Source organism: Nyctibius grandis, chromosome 19, assembly GCF_013368605.1.
Source record: "Nyctibius grandis isolate bNycGra1 chromosome 19, bNycGra1.pri, whole genome shotgun sequence".
NCBI lineage: Eukaryota > Metazoa > Chordata > Aves > Nyctibiiformes > Nyctibiidae > Nyctibius > Nyctibius grandis.
The window spans coordinates 1,562,275-1,577,388 of record NC_090676.1 but is presented as its reverse complement, the minus strand read 5'-3'; the positions used below and the strand labels follow the sequence as shown (position 1 = coordinate 1,577,388).

General features: G+C 44.0%; 1 protein-coding gene and 1 non-coding gene across 3 annotated transcripts in view; both read right to left on the bottom strand.

Moving 5' to 3' along the window:
- DNAJC5 (DnaJ heat shock protein family (Hsp40) member C5) overlaps positions 1-14,340 on the bottom strand; it is a 31,061-nt gene extending 16,721 nt beyond the window's left edge. For both annotated transcript variants that reach the window (XM_068416415.1, XM_068416416.1), the window contains exon 1: positions 14,214-14,340. The gene's annotated coding sequence lies outside the window, so the exon portion shown is untranslated. The remainder of the gene's footprint in view (positions 1-14,213) is intronic.
- Positions 14,341-14,582: 242 nt separating this feature from the next.
- Positions 14,583-14,654, bottom strand: TRNAE-CUC (transfer RNA glutamic acid (anticodon CUC)). Its single transcript has one exon. It is a non-coding gene; the product is annotated as a tRNA-Glu (tRNA).
- Between the last annotated feature and the right edge of the window lie 460 nt (positions 14,655-15,114).

Below are 15,114 nucleotides of genomic sequence, written 5' to 3'. Positions count from 1 at the left end.
ATCACACGAAGACAAGAGAACGAATGGGCAAGAGGAGCCCAGGGAATGCCAGATGATGCTATGGAAAAATTTAGGGAAAAATCACTGCGACAGATTAAAATATCTTTCCGATTAAGCAGGTACAGGATACCCCTAACCCATGTCGTTAATCACAGTCAATTATGCATTAGATACCGAACAATAAGCTTCATGAGTGGGACTTCAGAGAAGCTTTTACCCAGCAAGTCATCGCTTAATCATCACCCAAACCCTTTCAACAGTTTCCAAGGACCAAGCTCTGAATGCACTTGAGAAATAAACTCCCCATTCAATTAAAAAGTACGTCTTTCACGGACTTGGAAGGTTTTGGTGTGGCAAACAGAGCTGTTGGGAATACACCCAGTAAGCTGCTGGCATTACTGACCACAGAATTTGGTTTATGAAGCCTGTAGGAAGCTGCTTGATCTTAGCAGCATTCCCATAAATGAGTAAGAATGAACCAACCAACAACTACATCATCAGCTGACTGTTGACAGATCTATTTAGTCATCTGATAGATACCATCAAAGGGCTTTTCCTGAAAAATGAAAGGCAAGGAACACACAAGCTACAGGCAGAATTTAAGCTCTCCCACTCAGAGCGTGTGCAATATTAAAGGGTGGACTACCTCTTGGATGCAAAATGTCCTATTTTGTGAACCTATGAAAGTTCCCAGGTTCCCTGCTCACTGCTTCCTTCATCACAAAGTAAGCAACAACAGGAACATTTTTAAAGTGATCTTTAGAAAGCTGTGGGTGGTGACGGGACCAGGGACCAGAACGATGGCCCAGGCTCTCCGGGCTCTGGGGACGAGAACAGACTTACTCAGATGCACGAGTCCACCAGTTCCGCCTGTGGTCACTGCAAATCTTCTCTTTCAATCTCTAGCAGATGCACAGTATTTTTTTTCCCTACATAAGCTCTGCCTTCATACCTAGATGAAGACCGTCTTTAAATTTACCACTAATTCTGTTTCAAATAGCAACCAAAGCTTCAGAAATGTCGACAGTCAAACTGAAAACCAGCTAGAGTATGCTCAATTTATAGATGTGCACAGCTGGAAACCTGTGAATGAAACTGGAAAAAGAAAGCAAATATACTTTGGAGATTTGATTATACTCGCTTGCCTTTGACAAAATGAGCTATTCTGCTAAAGTCAGCATTTGGCATATAATGAAGTAAATGAAAATACAATGATGTGGATAGAAGCTTCAAATAGTTCAAATACAAGATTCTGGCCCAGGTCTTGTCAAAAATCCATCAGAATAAAAGTATTTTTTTTTAATAGTACACATACACAATACCCAGCTATGTACAGAACTCAGAATATACCGAAAAGTAATTTTTTTATCTTAATACGGATGCAAGCAGCAATATTTCCTTCCGTCTCTCCGCTATGCCAATACAAAGTTTCATGAACAGCAGAAAGCCTCACTCACAGCTGCAAATAACCAAACAAGACCAAAACAAATTCCATGGGAAACTACTTCTGACAAAAATCAAAGTACACAAGAAACCCATGGCAGCTATCTCGCACCCCCCAAGCCTGCCTGGGGTCCTGCTCCCTGCGTTTCTGTTGCAACCAGCAATTCTAATTTAGTGATTTAGTTTTGATCTACCCACCCAACCTCATTATTCATCAGGCCAGATCCACTGACCCAGAGCTCTACATAACACCCTGCTTGGAACTACTTGTAAATATCTCCCCTCCTTACTACGTGATATTCACAATACAAAAGGAGAGAAAATGAAAGGACGGAAGCATCTGAAATCAAGATTAATGGATGTTACCCAGTTCTAAAAACCACAAAAACTCAAAGGTCCTGTGAGAAATCTCCTATCCATAAAAACATTCCGGTTTAACATCTAAATCCTGATGTAAAGCTAAAGTACTATCCAGGGAATTAATTCAAATGCATACATCTTTCTCCAACAAAAAAAGAATCTTACTACGGCCCAATTCATTTGCCTTTGGAATAGAAGACAGGTCTCCAACAGTGATTGCGACACTAAAATTTTCATTAAATTCTCTTAAATATGAGTTTTAAAAAAAAAAAACCACACCACCAAAACACAAGCACAGAGCTTTTAAATGAATGAAATCTGGGACAACACAACTTCTCTGCTAAATTCAAGTCTAAATTGATACAACATCCATCATTAGTGACTGAAAGAGATGTCACACTGAGACTTGTGACAAACTTAACTACAGTGATACAAGCGCTGTTCCTCTAATAAGCTTAGCAGATTAAAATTTAGCCATTTAAGTCTGATTGACCAACCTGTTATAAAGACTTGTGACCTTGTACCCTACACAAGAGTAAGATTCAAACCGACTAAAGAAGGTTTTCCATATTAGCAGGGAAAAAAATATAAAGTATTAGATTCACATTTTCTACCGTCTCTCCTCAACTAAAAGAATTATTACTTAAAACTCTGGGTTTTTTAGTGGATTCCCTACTTAGGATTTCATCGCTCCTATTTAATCCTTCAGTAAAATTAAATTAGTGTTTATGGCATTAGAGTAGTTTATATGGCAGAGTGCAAGTGTCACAAACTGTATACGGCTATAAAAAAACTCTACATCTGCTTACTCAGCTATTTAAAAATTTATGAAAAAACAGTAGTTCTGTTTGCTTGCCTCATTATTACTCTTAATTGTTTCTCTATATAAATCTATGCAGCGTTTGAACTGCTGTAACTCCTCATAGCAGGCAAGTTCACTGGAACAAATCAGAAAAACCACAACGTTCACTACTGGGGGTGGAGTGACACCATTGTCACTTATTGCTTCCAAAGAAGAAATATCTCACGCTCCTTCAAAAGCACCTACACAGATGTACAGCTCCATTTGGGCTACATGGGTTGAATAAACTGAATCAATTAGAAAAAATCATATTGCTAATGACTATACCCATATAGTCAAAGCATTAAACCTTTAAAATATAGAAGGAGTCTTGGAACAAACGGGTTTACTCACATAAAAATGGGATTTATACTGTTATGTCACACCTGGAGGTAAGACAACTAAAGGCTTTTAAACAGCAATAAAAGAAAAAAATGTCTATTCACTCGTGTGACAAAAGGTTGAGCGACTGGATCAGTTGTCAAGATGTGATCACCGACCTCTGGACATTCTGCTCCGAATGCTTCAACACTTTGGGTCGGTTAGGATAAGTCTATTGCAGGACACAGTAACTGTGCAATTTCAGCAACAAAACAACTTCAGCAACAGGTTAAGGAGACAACGTTGGTCTAAGTGGCACCTTTTTTACAGCGCAGGCAGTTTTGGCCTGGTCAAAAAGGAGGAACAAAGTGAGGTTACAGAGTACATCTAAAAAAGCCACGTAAGCAGTGTGAGGCAAAAGAAATGACACAGTGATCTTCTCAGCCATGAATACGTCTTTCAAATTACAAGCTGGTCAGCAAAGGGAAAGAAAAAGAGATTTATCAGAAATTAATCTGGAAGGGCAGGGCAGGGGAAGATTACCCTCTGCACTCCTCTACAGTAGCAGGAGATGGAGAAAAAAAGAAAGTTCCTATCTTCTTTTGCTATCAACTGTGGAGGCAGATGAAAGGGTAAATAAGGGGTATCCCCCCCTCCAAACTTAAATAATGTACAAGTATGGTTTTACAAACAGCAAAATGCAGACCAAAACTGTTTCACAACTAATTCATTACTGGAATCGCTTTGTTGTCAAAAAACCCACTCTTGGCAGCTTCAATCATGAACAGTTTTTGTTAATGACTTTGAAATGAATAGTCTACTTTAATGAGTAAAAAAAGCAAAACCAAAGACCAGGTTGTACCGACAGCAGCAGGGAGTTCACAGATCTTCAACCTGATCTGATCAAGTCTGGTGTTTCCCTTCAAGAAACTTTACCTCTGTTTTCAGGTTATTAATCTCTGGCATCCAGTTCTCTAATAGTTCTCTCTTTCCTCACCAAGCACACCAATCTTCCTCTCAAAAAGTTATGAATAAAAACCAAGCAGAACTGAACACCAGAAGTCATAAAGCCGAGTTTCCAGAAATGACCACCCACCAAGCCACCTAGCTCAGGAAAAGAAAAGCTAAAAATGCCTTTATACGACTACCAGGAATCCAACGTAATTGTCTCTGTAACGTCAGAGCCTTTCTTTGTTTCAAGGGTAATTAGTTTTTAGCAACCTATAAGATTTTACTCTAAAAATTAAGCTTATTTCTTTAATAATACAGGCAGAAGAGGAACTTTTTTTTACCTGATTTACTTCATGTATCTCTTCAGGTCCTCCCAGCCTAAGCAGATGGATCATTATTCAAGCAACACTTGTATCCGCTCAGTTCAGTTCTGAAGGTTTTAGTTCCAAAGATTCTTTTACAAAGTTTAAAAATTAAGCATATCTGAAAATCTCTCCTTCTGCTAATTGCTCAACTGCAGTTTCCCCAGTTTTTGTGGAGAGTGGGGAGGAGACTTCCCTATTTCATTATTTCACTTCCTCACAGAAACTGACAGAGAAACCAACATTTTCATTTCCTCCCGTAAAAAACAGAAAACGTGGGCTTCTAACATGCCTTCAACGACTTCTTTATTAGATCATAAAGAAACAAAGGCAAAAAAAGAGCAACAGATTTGTCTTCTTTTCAGGTAAGACTGAATACTAGTAAGAAATGTTAAAAATAAAGAAAAGAAAACAAAAAATACTCCACAAACACCAAAAAACCCCAAACCAAACCCAAACCACCACTCCTTTTCCTTTCCTATTTGCAAGGCTGCATTCATCAAACTCAGACACTGCTACGGTGAGGGGGGGAGCACAAATCCAAGCAGAGCAGCTCCAGGCCCCCAGGTAAACCTCTGTCCCAAACACAACTTGTCAACTGACAGAGAAACCATGAACTGCTTTGTCCGCAGCCAGTGTCAGCTGAACTAAGGACAGCGCTACCCCAGAGGTCGCAAGACCTCAAAGCATATCCTGCAATTCTGCAAACCAGAACCGTCCCTGCACTAACACGGGGCGCTAGAACGGACCCGAAAAAACTGCGAGTGAAATGGCAAGTCATAAATACAGATTTACTAAACTAATCGATACAAACAAACAATATGTATTTTGGACATGCAAGACATTCTTCAGTCATCTTCACACCACGAATTCCTCCTCACTGGATCACAGAATCACAGAATCAACCAGGTTGGAAGAGCCCTCTGGGATCATCGAGTCCAACCATTGCCCTGACACCACCATGGCAACTAGACCAGGGCACTAAGTGCCATGTCCAGGCTTTTCTTAAACCCCTCCAGAGATGGTGACTCCACCACCTCCCTGGGCAGCCCCTTCCAGTGTCTAATGACCCTTTCTGAGAAGAAAATAACACTTTCTGAGAAGAAAAAATAGTGTCAGATGTTACAGAAACCTGTTTAAAAGGCACAAGGAGACAAGTTTCATACCTGCCCCATTCAACTCCCCAGCACACAGACATCTAGAAGCATAAAAGAAGTTAAGACATAAGATTTTCATTATAAAGTCAGACTGACCAGCACGGCTTATATCACTCAAACTTTTACTTGTTGTTTTGGCAGGAAAATACAATAAAATTCCTTTTCTGGAGTGCTGGAGGGGCATGCCTTCACTGCAAATATTTCTGTTTCATCTTAGGTCAACTAAAGGGAGCCCATGTCCCGAGGCAAACACTCAGTAAGACACAGCAGAAAGCACCCTGGGATAGATTACACATTTATCCCCTAGAGATCCAAAAGTTTTCACAGCACTGAAGCAAGTCACTATGAATGCATGACTAATGTAACTATATTCTTATACTACACCAAGAATATACTAACCAGTATACAACTCTCACGCTTGAGTCGGTCTGGATTGCGAGGTGCTCAGGACCTGAGACCTTGTACATTGTCTCCATCGAGCTCATTTGGCCAGAAACATCCAAACGAATCACAGGGTTGGATTAAAAGTGGTTTTAATTTAAGCTGACATTTTCTTACAGGAGATAAACTCTTTGGTATTTTCTAACGATACAGTGTGGTTTCACCAACAAAAAGATTTATTTTATACTACTCCTACAGAAACCATACTGGTATTTATTTCCACTGTTCTCTCACTCTGCAGACATTCAATGTGCAAACTGTGTGATGAAGTCTGTCCTCAGTTCCACCATTCAGTCTGGCAACAGTATTTCATGGCTGCTTGGGAGGAAAAAATAAAAGCAAGCCCATAATTTAGAAATAATAAGGCAACTGAGAATGGTATTTGTCCTACTGATTTTCTCACTAGAGATTAACCAGAAAAGACAGCTTGAATTTCAGACCGTAGACTTAGTTTGCAAACCTGGCACTTAAAGAAAAACCATGTTCTAGACTTCAGTTGTAACTGAGTTTTCTAACATTATAACTGGGATAAGAAACAGAACATCTCAACGCACATAGATTTTATTCCTCAGACTGGAATCACACTTCAGAGGGCTTAGAACAAAAAGGCCACTGTTATACTGATGCATAATCTAATCGCTGCCATTCCCAATGCACGTGCCTTTTAGTTTCAGTGTAGAGAATTATCACATTTAGTCTTTTATCCACTTAAAGTAATAACTGAGAACAAAGCCAGAAAACTTACAGGTTTTGTGACAGTGATGCTTTTACCCCTCCCTCTGATCTCAACTACCACCACAGGACGACAGACGTCTCTTCAGTCTGCCTGTACACATGACACGATGCTGCCAATGCAATGTGAAACCAGTGCTATTCTTGCACATATTCCCCAAACCAAGGGTATGTCTTCCAGAAAATCCATAAGAGGAACAGAATTAGTTGCAAAACAGCACCTTTCCTCATTTAGGGTTATTTTTAAATAATATTTTACACAACTACACATTTAAACAGCCTCAAAACAGCAAGGAAAGGAGAGCGAAAGTCATTATAGATAATTTTTAACATGCAAGAGGGACTAACTGGGCTTTATAAGGAAGATGGCAACAGAACAAGTCACTGGAAGAAACGTGGTTTTAAGATAAGATGCAGGAAACCGGGGCTGCGTGTTATAGGACAGCTACAGAAGATGCTGGGTTTTCATCACCCAAGATATATATATTCAATTCCAGGTCCAGTAATAAAAAATAAATTCATGTTGACTGTTGTCCCTGTTGTCCAAACCACTCAGTGAAACACCGAGGTATGCTCAGGAAATTGCGACTATGCACCTTCCAAACACCTTTTGATTAACTCCACTTGCCTGGTTTTCCAAAGTTAATTGTGAATAACAAACGTTGTGCCAAAGCAATTTCTAAAAGTGCAACAAGAATGAAGTGAGTGAGTGTGGAAATCAAGAACTTTGTAGGGAAAAAAAGAGAGAGACCATTATTGAGGAAGATAAATATTTTCACTAATTACTGCCCAGGCAAAATATTTCTGTTCAATATGCATTTATTTTGCTCTGTGATAAAAATGGTCTATTCAAAGCAAGAATGTTATTTCCCAGCATTAACATTAGGGCCTTCAAAAGAACGACTGATCAGTGATTTGTCAAACCAAACCCCAACAATGATAAAAGAAACTTTCTAAAGAAAAGACATGGTTCATCACCTACTCTTCTTTCACCACTTAGGCCAGACTAACTCCTTCAGACACAGGTCAGAATCGTACACGTGCGGAGAAGCAGCGTCCCTGTGTGACAGAGCTCGTTAGCCAGTTATCACATGGAAAATATTCCTGAAGTTCACAAAGAACAGCAACTCAGAATGAACCTGGAATTTAAATGAATTCGCAGTAACTGAATCTGTTTTTTTAACTCAATTTAGAACAGGAAATATGTCTGGTTATGGCTTCCAAGAAACAGCTCACCTCAGATTTCAGTGGAGGCACCGAACAATTTCATGGCCCCTTCCCTCCTCCTCACGGAGAAGCAGGGGAGGAGATGCCAAGAGGGTGCTGGGAAGAGCGGAGGAACTAGGAGCGGCTAAAGCTAAACCATGCAGGCAGGAAGGAAAAGAAACAAGACAGTTGCTCCCACCAAGGTCCCAGCAGCCACGCTGAACCACCTCACCTCTGCCAGAGCTCGCAGTACGCAGCTGGGTCCCCTGCCCGAAACACCACGTAGATCAAGTCAGTTGAGGCGTATCGGATCAGTCCAACTGTTTCGGATCAAAGCAGTTATCAGTCTGAGCTGGAACTGTATCGGGATAACTCCAGTCCCTGACAGGCCTGAACTAGAGCAGAACTTAAAAAAGAAAGCACTGCTCCAATTCCCTGGGCAGATACCAGATGATTTCACAAGGATACACTCTTTGTAAAAGCACGTGAAGACTCATTAATTTTATTCCCCTTCTACCCGCTGTTATCACAATGTCACCCATCTCCCAAAGACACACTGTCATGCTCCAGTACCTGAACAAGACCTTAACACATCCCGTTCTGTCCGCTGATCCCCCTTCTCCTACTTCTAAATATCAAAAGCAGGAGCACCAACTTTCATGCTGACATCATGACCACGAAGAAGAAAAATTAAGATATTTCTTAACATATTTTTCTTAACATTTTTTTTTTTAAATTCCCTTAACTGCATACCATCAAGTAACAATAGCTGCAACCTGAAATTATAAATATCTCAGTGCAATCTAGTCTCGGTAGAATGAACCTCCTGCACTCGGCATGTTCTAGATTACTGCAGTCATTGTCACTCGTAACTGCCCACAATAAACATCTGGAGTTCGGCTCCGAAGTCCCTCTCCTCTCTACAAGCAGCTTTAAACCTAATTATGTTTTGACAGTAAGTGTTCCCTAAATCCTCGTGCCACGAGGAGCAGATTCACAAGGAAAATTCTTTAAGGACTGACCCAGTCTAGGCAAAGGCACGCGTCACACACCGTGTGCTGGAACCGTGACACAAAATTACAAACTATTTCTGAGCATAAATAAAACTGCTAAGATATTACCATCACAGTAACAGAAAATCCTGTTAAGACATAAAGTATGTAATGGCAGATGGAAAGGAAAAGAATATTTTCATTTGAAATAGGGCCAAAAATTTAAATTTAAAGGGCAAAGGCAAACAGAAAGCCAGTGCAAGATTCTACTTTTTGTAACTACGTATTTGGCTACTGTAATGACATCAGTAAACTTTGGACTTTTCCTATCTGCACTGCAAAATATTGTCAACATACAGGTCCTATACATCCACCTCTTGTACAGATTGTCCTGGAAAAGCTGCAAGCATTCCACAATCCCTACCACTGCCACCTAACGCAACTTCAGCAAGACACAGATGCAACCGAGTAAGGATTGTGAACAAAAGCAAAGCAGGATGGTGTACATCAGTGTGCCTAGAGCAAGCAGTCAAAAACGGTTCTTAAGAGATAGATAAATATATATTCTCGGAGGGACGAACAGCCCAGAGGGCAGGTGGGGGAAGCGTGAGGTGCTGGCTGCATCTCTGGTTTGTGCTCGTCTATCAGCTTCTCCCCACCGGTGTTACCTGCTGCCTGTCACTGCAATCAGATCTAAAGAACTACATACCTGCATCACTCACCTGTCAGAAGCCATCAGACCATCACCACCACAAAAATACCAGTTAACGACAGCATACTTATGTCACTGGGGAAAAAAAAGGGTCATTAGTGGCCCTTTGATACGAGGTAACTAAATGCCACTGGGGTTTTTGTTTGCTCAGCCATTCACCCAATAAAATTTACATCACGGTACCGAAGTATATTAAAAAGAAAAAAACAAACTTGCACCAGGAAGCAAAACGTGCTGAAATTTTACAGTTGGCTCTACAACATGCTGGCACGGAAAGTGTTTCAGCACTACTGAAGAAGGCAGAAAAGGACTTTAAAAAGGCACATTTTAGTGCAATGCAGATACAAGGTAAGTGCAATTAGGTGAAGTTGCCAGGACAGAAGAAATTTGAATGTATGCTAAACCAATCTTACCCACGTTCTCCCAAGAAAAACCTACACATCAACAATGCCCTAAAAACCCCATAATCTAACACCAATAATTATTATTATTTACCTATTCTATGTACACAAAAAAATTGTTACATTTTTTGGTAGCTACTATCACTTCATTAAAAATATTTAAACAATGTTTTGAGGAACGTTTGCTCTGGGATGTGGTTCTTCTGTATCAGTTTGCACTGCCTGAAATAGGAAACAAAGTGCCTCCAAAGCTAAAACACATCCTTTCTAACAACTGTGCTGTGTATCTTTTATTGATTAAGAAAACACTTTAACTGAACTTCTAAGTAGATCTTAACATACAGCACCAAACTCCTGTCTTTCATGATTAAAATCAGTCAGTGGTTAACCAACCAGCATCAACACATAGTAGATGACATCGTAACAAAACCATAAGAATAAAAAATACATTAAAATAATGATAAGAATTCACAAACAGCTCTTGAGAGACAGCATATGCTGAGCAGGGGCAACAAGATCGCTTCTCAACCTCCCTTTTAGTCCTCCATGTCTTTCCTTTCACGAATGTCCAGACAGTCACCAAATCATCCTCAATGTGTGGAAGAGCTTTGATGGCCAGGACAGGTAGCTAGAGGGTTACATATGCAAAAAAATATTTACATGGACACTTCTAAACCGATATTGCTCAATTCAAATTACTTCAACTACAGCAGCACAAGGAAAACAACTTTTTCACGTTAAAAAAAAAATAGCACAACACTTCGCTCTGGTCCTCAGCATTAGCCGTGTTCCTCATCCCTCTGCACTTCGCCATGACCCATCTGTCTTAGGGCACAGGTGGCCACACAGCCATTTCCTGAGCCCGCGGACTGGCCCCACCGCAGCCCTCCGTGCCATCTGCTCACAAGCTGGGGGTCACCGCGCGGAAACCGAGCGACCGGCCAAGCCACACACACCGCTCCGGGAAAACGTCTTTTCCTCTGACTAGTGGAAGCGACAGATGAGCCACATCTTCCCAGGCAGAGGCAATCCCTCGCTAGCGCTGCCTCGCTTCCTACCCAGGCAGGTAAAGCTGGAGAAGGAGAGGCCGTGAGAGGAGCTGCGGCAGAGCCCGGAGCTGGAACTGCAACCAGCAAAGCCCAACAAAGAGGACTTGCATGGCTCGAGATCAAACTGCGAAGGAAATCAGTGACTGTATTAAAATTACCTTAAATTAATCCCCGTGCTTGTGTGTTTGGCAGGAGGGAGAGCAGTGAAAATGCTGGCAGATGCCATTTTGCACACTCTGGGGAGGATACTGGAGTGCTCAGTCCTATGGATAAGCTTTGCAGAAAAGTTCTGCCACCCTTCCCTTCCCAAACATACAGAAAAAATATTTTGATCTGGTTATTAACATTAACGATACTTTAAAAAGAGAAAACACGGGCAAACTGGTCAAAAGAGGGAAATACAGCAATTATCACAGGCCAGTTGCAGTACTGTTATTATAAATCAAGTCATGCAACAGACAGGATTTGCAGAACCACCTCCCATTCTTAACTCATGCCCACTTCCCCAGAGAGGATATTCCAGCAACTGAAATAATAAAATAAAATAAAAAAGAGTTGTATCAGCAACTTTTTACATTTAACCTATTTCTTAAGTAATCCAGTTAGGCTTCTGTTAGTATTCACCATCAAAATGCTTAAACACAGACAAAAGTCCTTCTTGAAGCTCACACAGCGAAGAAATATCATGATTAACAACAACATTTCTGACAACTACCATCTCCCTGACAGCATCACCTGCAGATTAGACCCAAAGTCTCCAAATCAGCGTTCACACTGGTAGGTTCCTAAATCGGATTCTGGTACCACTCAGTTTTTTCCAGAGTGTGAAGATCCAGACACCACCGCTGACTTGATGGATGCCTTCATACAGCACGGTAAGAAAAGCTTGTCCACATCACGGTTGTATTTCAACCCCTGCTCTGATCCTCTGCTCCAAAACAAGTCTCCAGCAGGCTCCAACCATCTTGGAGAGCTTCACAACTGAAGTCAGGCCGGTGACTGTGTCACCTCAGCCACAAAACCACATCAACTTACTGCAAAGGAGCTACAAACCAAGGCACACCAACGCCCAGCTGACCAGGCGGAGGATTGCTTGGCATTTAGGAAAGACTGAAAGTGTTTAAACTTCTTGGGAATAAACAACATGGATAGAAGGTCTTATGAGACAAAACATACTACAAAAACATTGCTTTTTTCAGACACTCACTGATAACAGATGGTTAAATATAGCACACAGCTACCCTGGGAAGTTGGGAAATCTCTGCTTTGGTTTCACCAGCACTTTGAACCTACAGCCTGGAATTTACCAACAGAAGACATCAAAAATTGAGGAGGAAAATGACCACGTTGCAGCATCTCCCCTTTCATTTAAATAGCGTGGACAAGCACTAGGATGAAATACAGGAGGGAGGGAAAGAAGCATTTATTTATGCTTATAAAAAGCTGTTTGAAAATCTCCTCTCCAAACTCGGCGTTATGCACAGAGCAGATTCTGCACAGCCAGCATCATGACAAGCTTCCCCAGAGCCCTTAGAGCTCCGCGAGAAAACCACAGGAAGCAGCTCAATAAAATTAAACTTCTTTTCATCCTACACTCTATATCTTAAAGTCAATTTCTCTTCGACTCCAGCTTTTGCTTTGCCTCTTTTCTCCCTCCCAGAGCTCGGTGTACTTGAATTATTAGAGCTAATTCATTAATGCAAACAAATTTGGCATCTATTTCTCAGGATCTCTTAGATTAGGACTCTACAAAATTAGATTAGGACTCTAGCAAAAGCAAACAAAAATGCAAACGCTAATCCTAAGCGGCCCGAAACCAACAGATACCTTAAAACTTGAAAATGCCTCTACTGCAACTGTGGGCAAAAGAATAAATTCCACTTAAAGGTGGCTGCTACCACTGAAGATTTTAAATAGGTGCAGTCCTGACGCATTTCAGAAGGAAATCCCTTCAGCTCTGCATGCTTCCGATAGCTCAATTTACCCAACGAAATGGGTGACACAGCCACTGGGTGAGCGCGGCCTGCAAGTTTTTGCTTCAATAGCAGCAAACTAATACGGCATTTAAACACACACACAACATTTCCGTTTCCTTAAGACGAGCCAGCACGACAACACCAGGCAGACGTCAGCTAGAATTACGTTATTTCATACCGGTGTACGATGATGTACCAAATTTATGCCGTTTTTTTTAAGCTTTACAGCAGGAGAGAGAACATTAAGCACACACAGCTCTACAGCAACGCCTCCGAGCACACGAAAATTAATACCCCAATGAAAACAAACCTGAAAAAAAAAAAGATACAAACATTTGGCTTATCCTTTCTGTGTCACACGGATGGCTTTCACCTTGCTCTCCGAGGGAGAAACGGCTCCGCCAGTGTAATATACTCCGGTAATAAAGTCAACGGCTTTGTCTCACTGTGTGTGTAACAGCCAGATATTGATAAAGCATAAAAGCAAGAGCGCGGCGTTATCAGTGAATTCGCGGTTTCTGTTCTGTCCCGTTGCGTTCCGTATCACCACAATGACCTGACCGGAATTCTTAATTGGAGAACCAGAAGACAGGGCACAAATAAATAGAATTATGCTGCCTTTGCAAGTTTCTCGTTATAAAGGCTGGATTTACTTCCCGTCGCTAATACGTCATTCATTAAGCACATAATAACCCGAGCGGTTGGGAAATTAGATTTTTTTTTAAAAAAATTAAGCAGAACAATGTAAGGAAAGGGGAAGCAGAGATCACCCCCGGCCCCTCCAGCGAAAGCCCAGCGCGGTGAATCACGGCTCACACCCCACGCAAATGACTTTCATTTACAATTCACCTTCCCAGGCCCTTTTGGTCGGGGGTTTCTCCTCAGCGCCCCCAGCCCCGGCGGCAGCGGACCGGCCCCCCCCGGCCGCCGCGGCGGAATGCGCATGTGGCGCAAGGGGGGAGCCGGGATTTCCACAGCCCCCCCCCCCCCGCCACCGGGCAGGAGCTTCCCGGGGAGGGGGACACGGCGCCCTGCCAGGCAGGGCTGCTCCGCAGAGCCCCGCGCCAGCGGTGCCACCCGGGCCGGGCAGATGCGGGCAGATGCGGGCAGATGCGGGCGGGAACATCCCCCCCACCCCAAAACGCCCCCGGCCTCCTCCCGCCCGCCCCGTTCCCCTCACAGCCCCCCCCCCGCCAGTAGCACCAGCTCCATCTTGGCCTCCACCCGCGGGCCGGGCCCGGCGAGGCCCAGCCCCGCCGCCGCGCTCACCTGCGCCCCGCGGGCGGGCGGGGGCCGGGCAGCCCCGGCCCCACGGTGCGGGCGGGCTCCTCCCGCCGTCCAGCGGTCCCCGGTCGCGGCGACGTTACCTCAGGCGCTACCGCCACCAGACACCGAGCGGGACCCGGCGACGCCGACGGCGGGCAGGGGCGGGGCCAGCGCACCGCGCCTGCGCGCACGCAGCGCTCCCACCCCCGCGGGGCGCGGGCGGGCGTCCGCAGCGCGGGGCGAGTGTGCGCGGGGCGCGGGCGGGCGTCCGCAGCGCGGGGCGAGTGTGCGCGGGGCGCGTGTGCGCACGGAGCGGGGGCTTGGTGAGGGGGGCGAAAAGCGGGCAGAGTGCGGGGAAAAAGAAATAAGCCTTTCCCTGACCGGGAATCGAACCCGGGCCGCGGCGGTGAGAGCGCCGAATCCTAACCACTAGACCACCAGGGAGCGATACAAAGAGTTTCCGTCCACCGCAGTTCACGCCTGGAGCAGCAATGGGGCTGGACTGAGAGCTGCGGTGGGGCTGCGGGCTGCGGTGGGGCTGGGGGCTGCAATGGGGCTGGGGGCTGCAATGGGGCTGGGGGCTGCAGCAGGGTGCTGCACCCACGCTGCCACCGCCCTGTCCCCACGCAGGCCGCCCCAGGAGCGCGGTGCTGAGCTGGTGCCTTTTACTGAGCAAAGGAGCATTTACAATTAGAGGAAAACGGGGGTTTTTAAGCTCAGGGTTTTTCCCAGTTGCTCAAGTTTCCTGGCGCTCCCTGGGGAACGCTGCAGTTTCCCACTGGTGGGTGAAGGCCTGACTGACCCCGTCCAGCGTGTCCCAGAGCGAGTGACCCCGGTGCCGGTGCGGGAACGCTGCCCGGGCCTGGCAGCTCACCCCAACCATCCCTCCCAGCGCCCCGACACG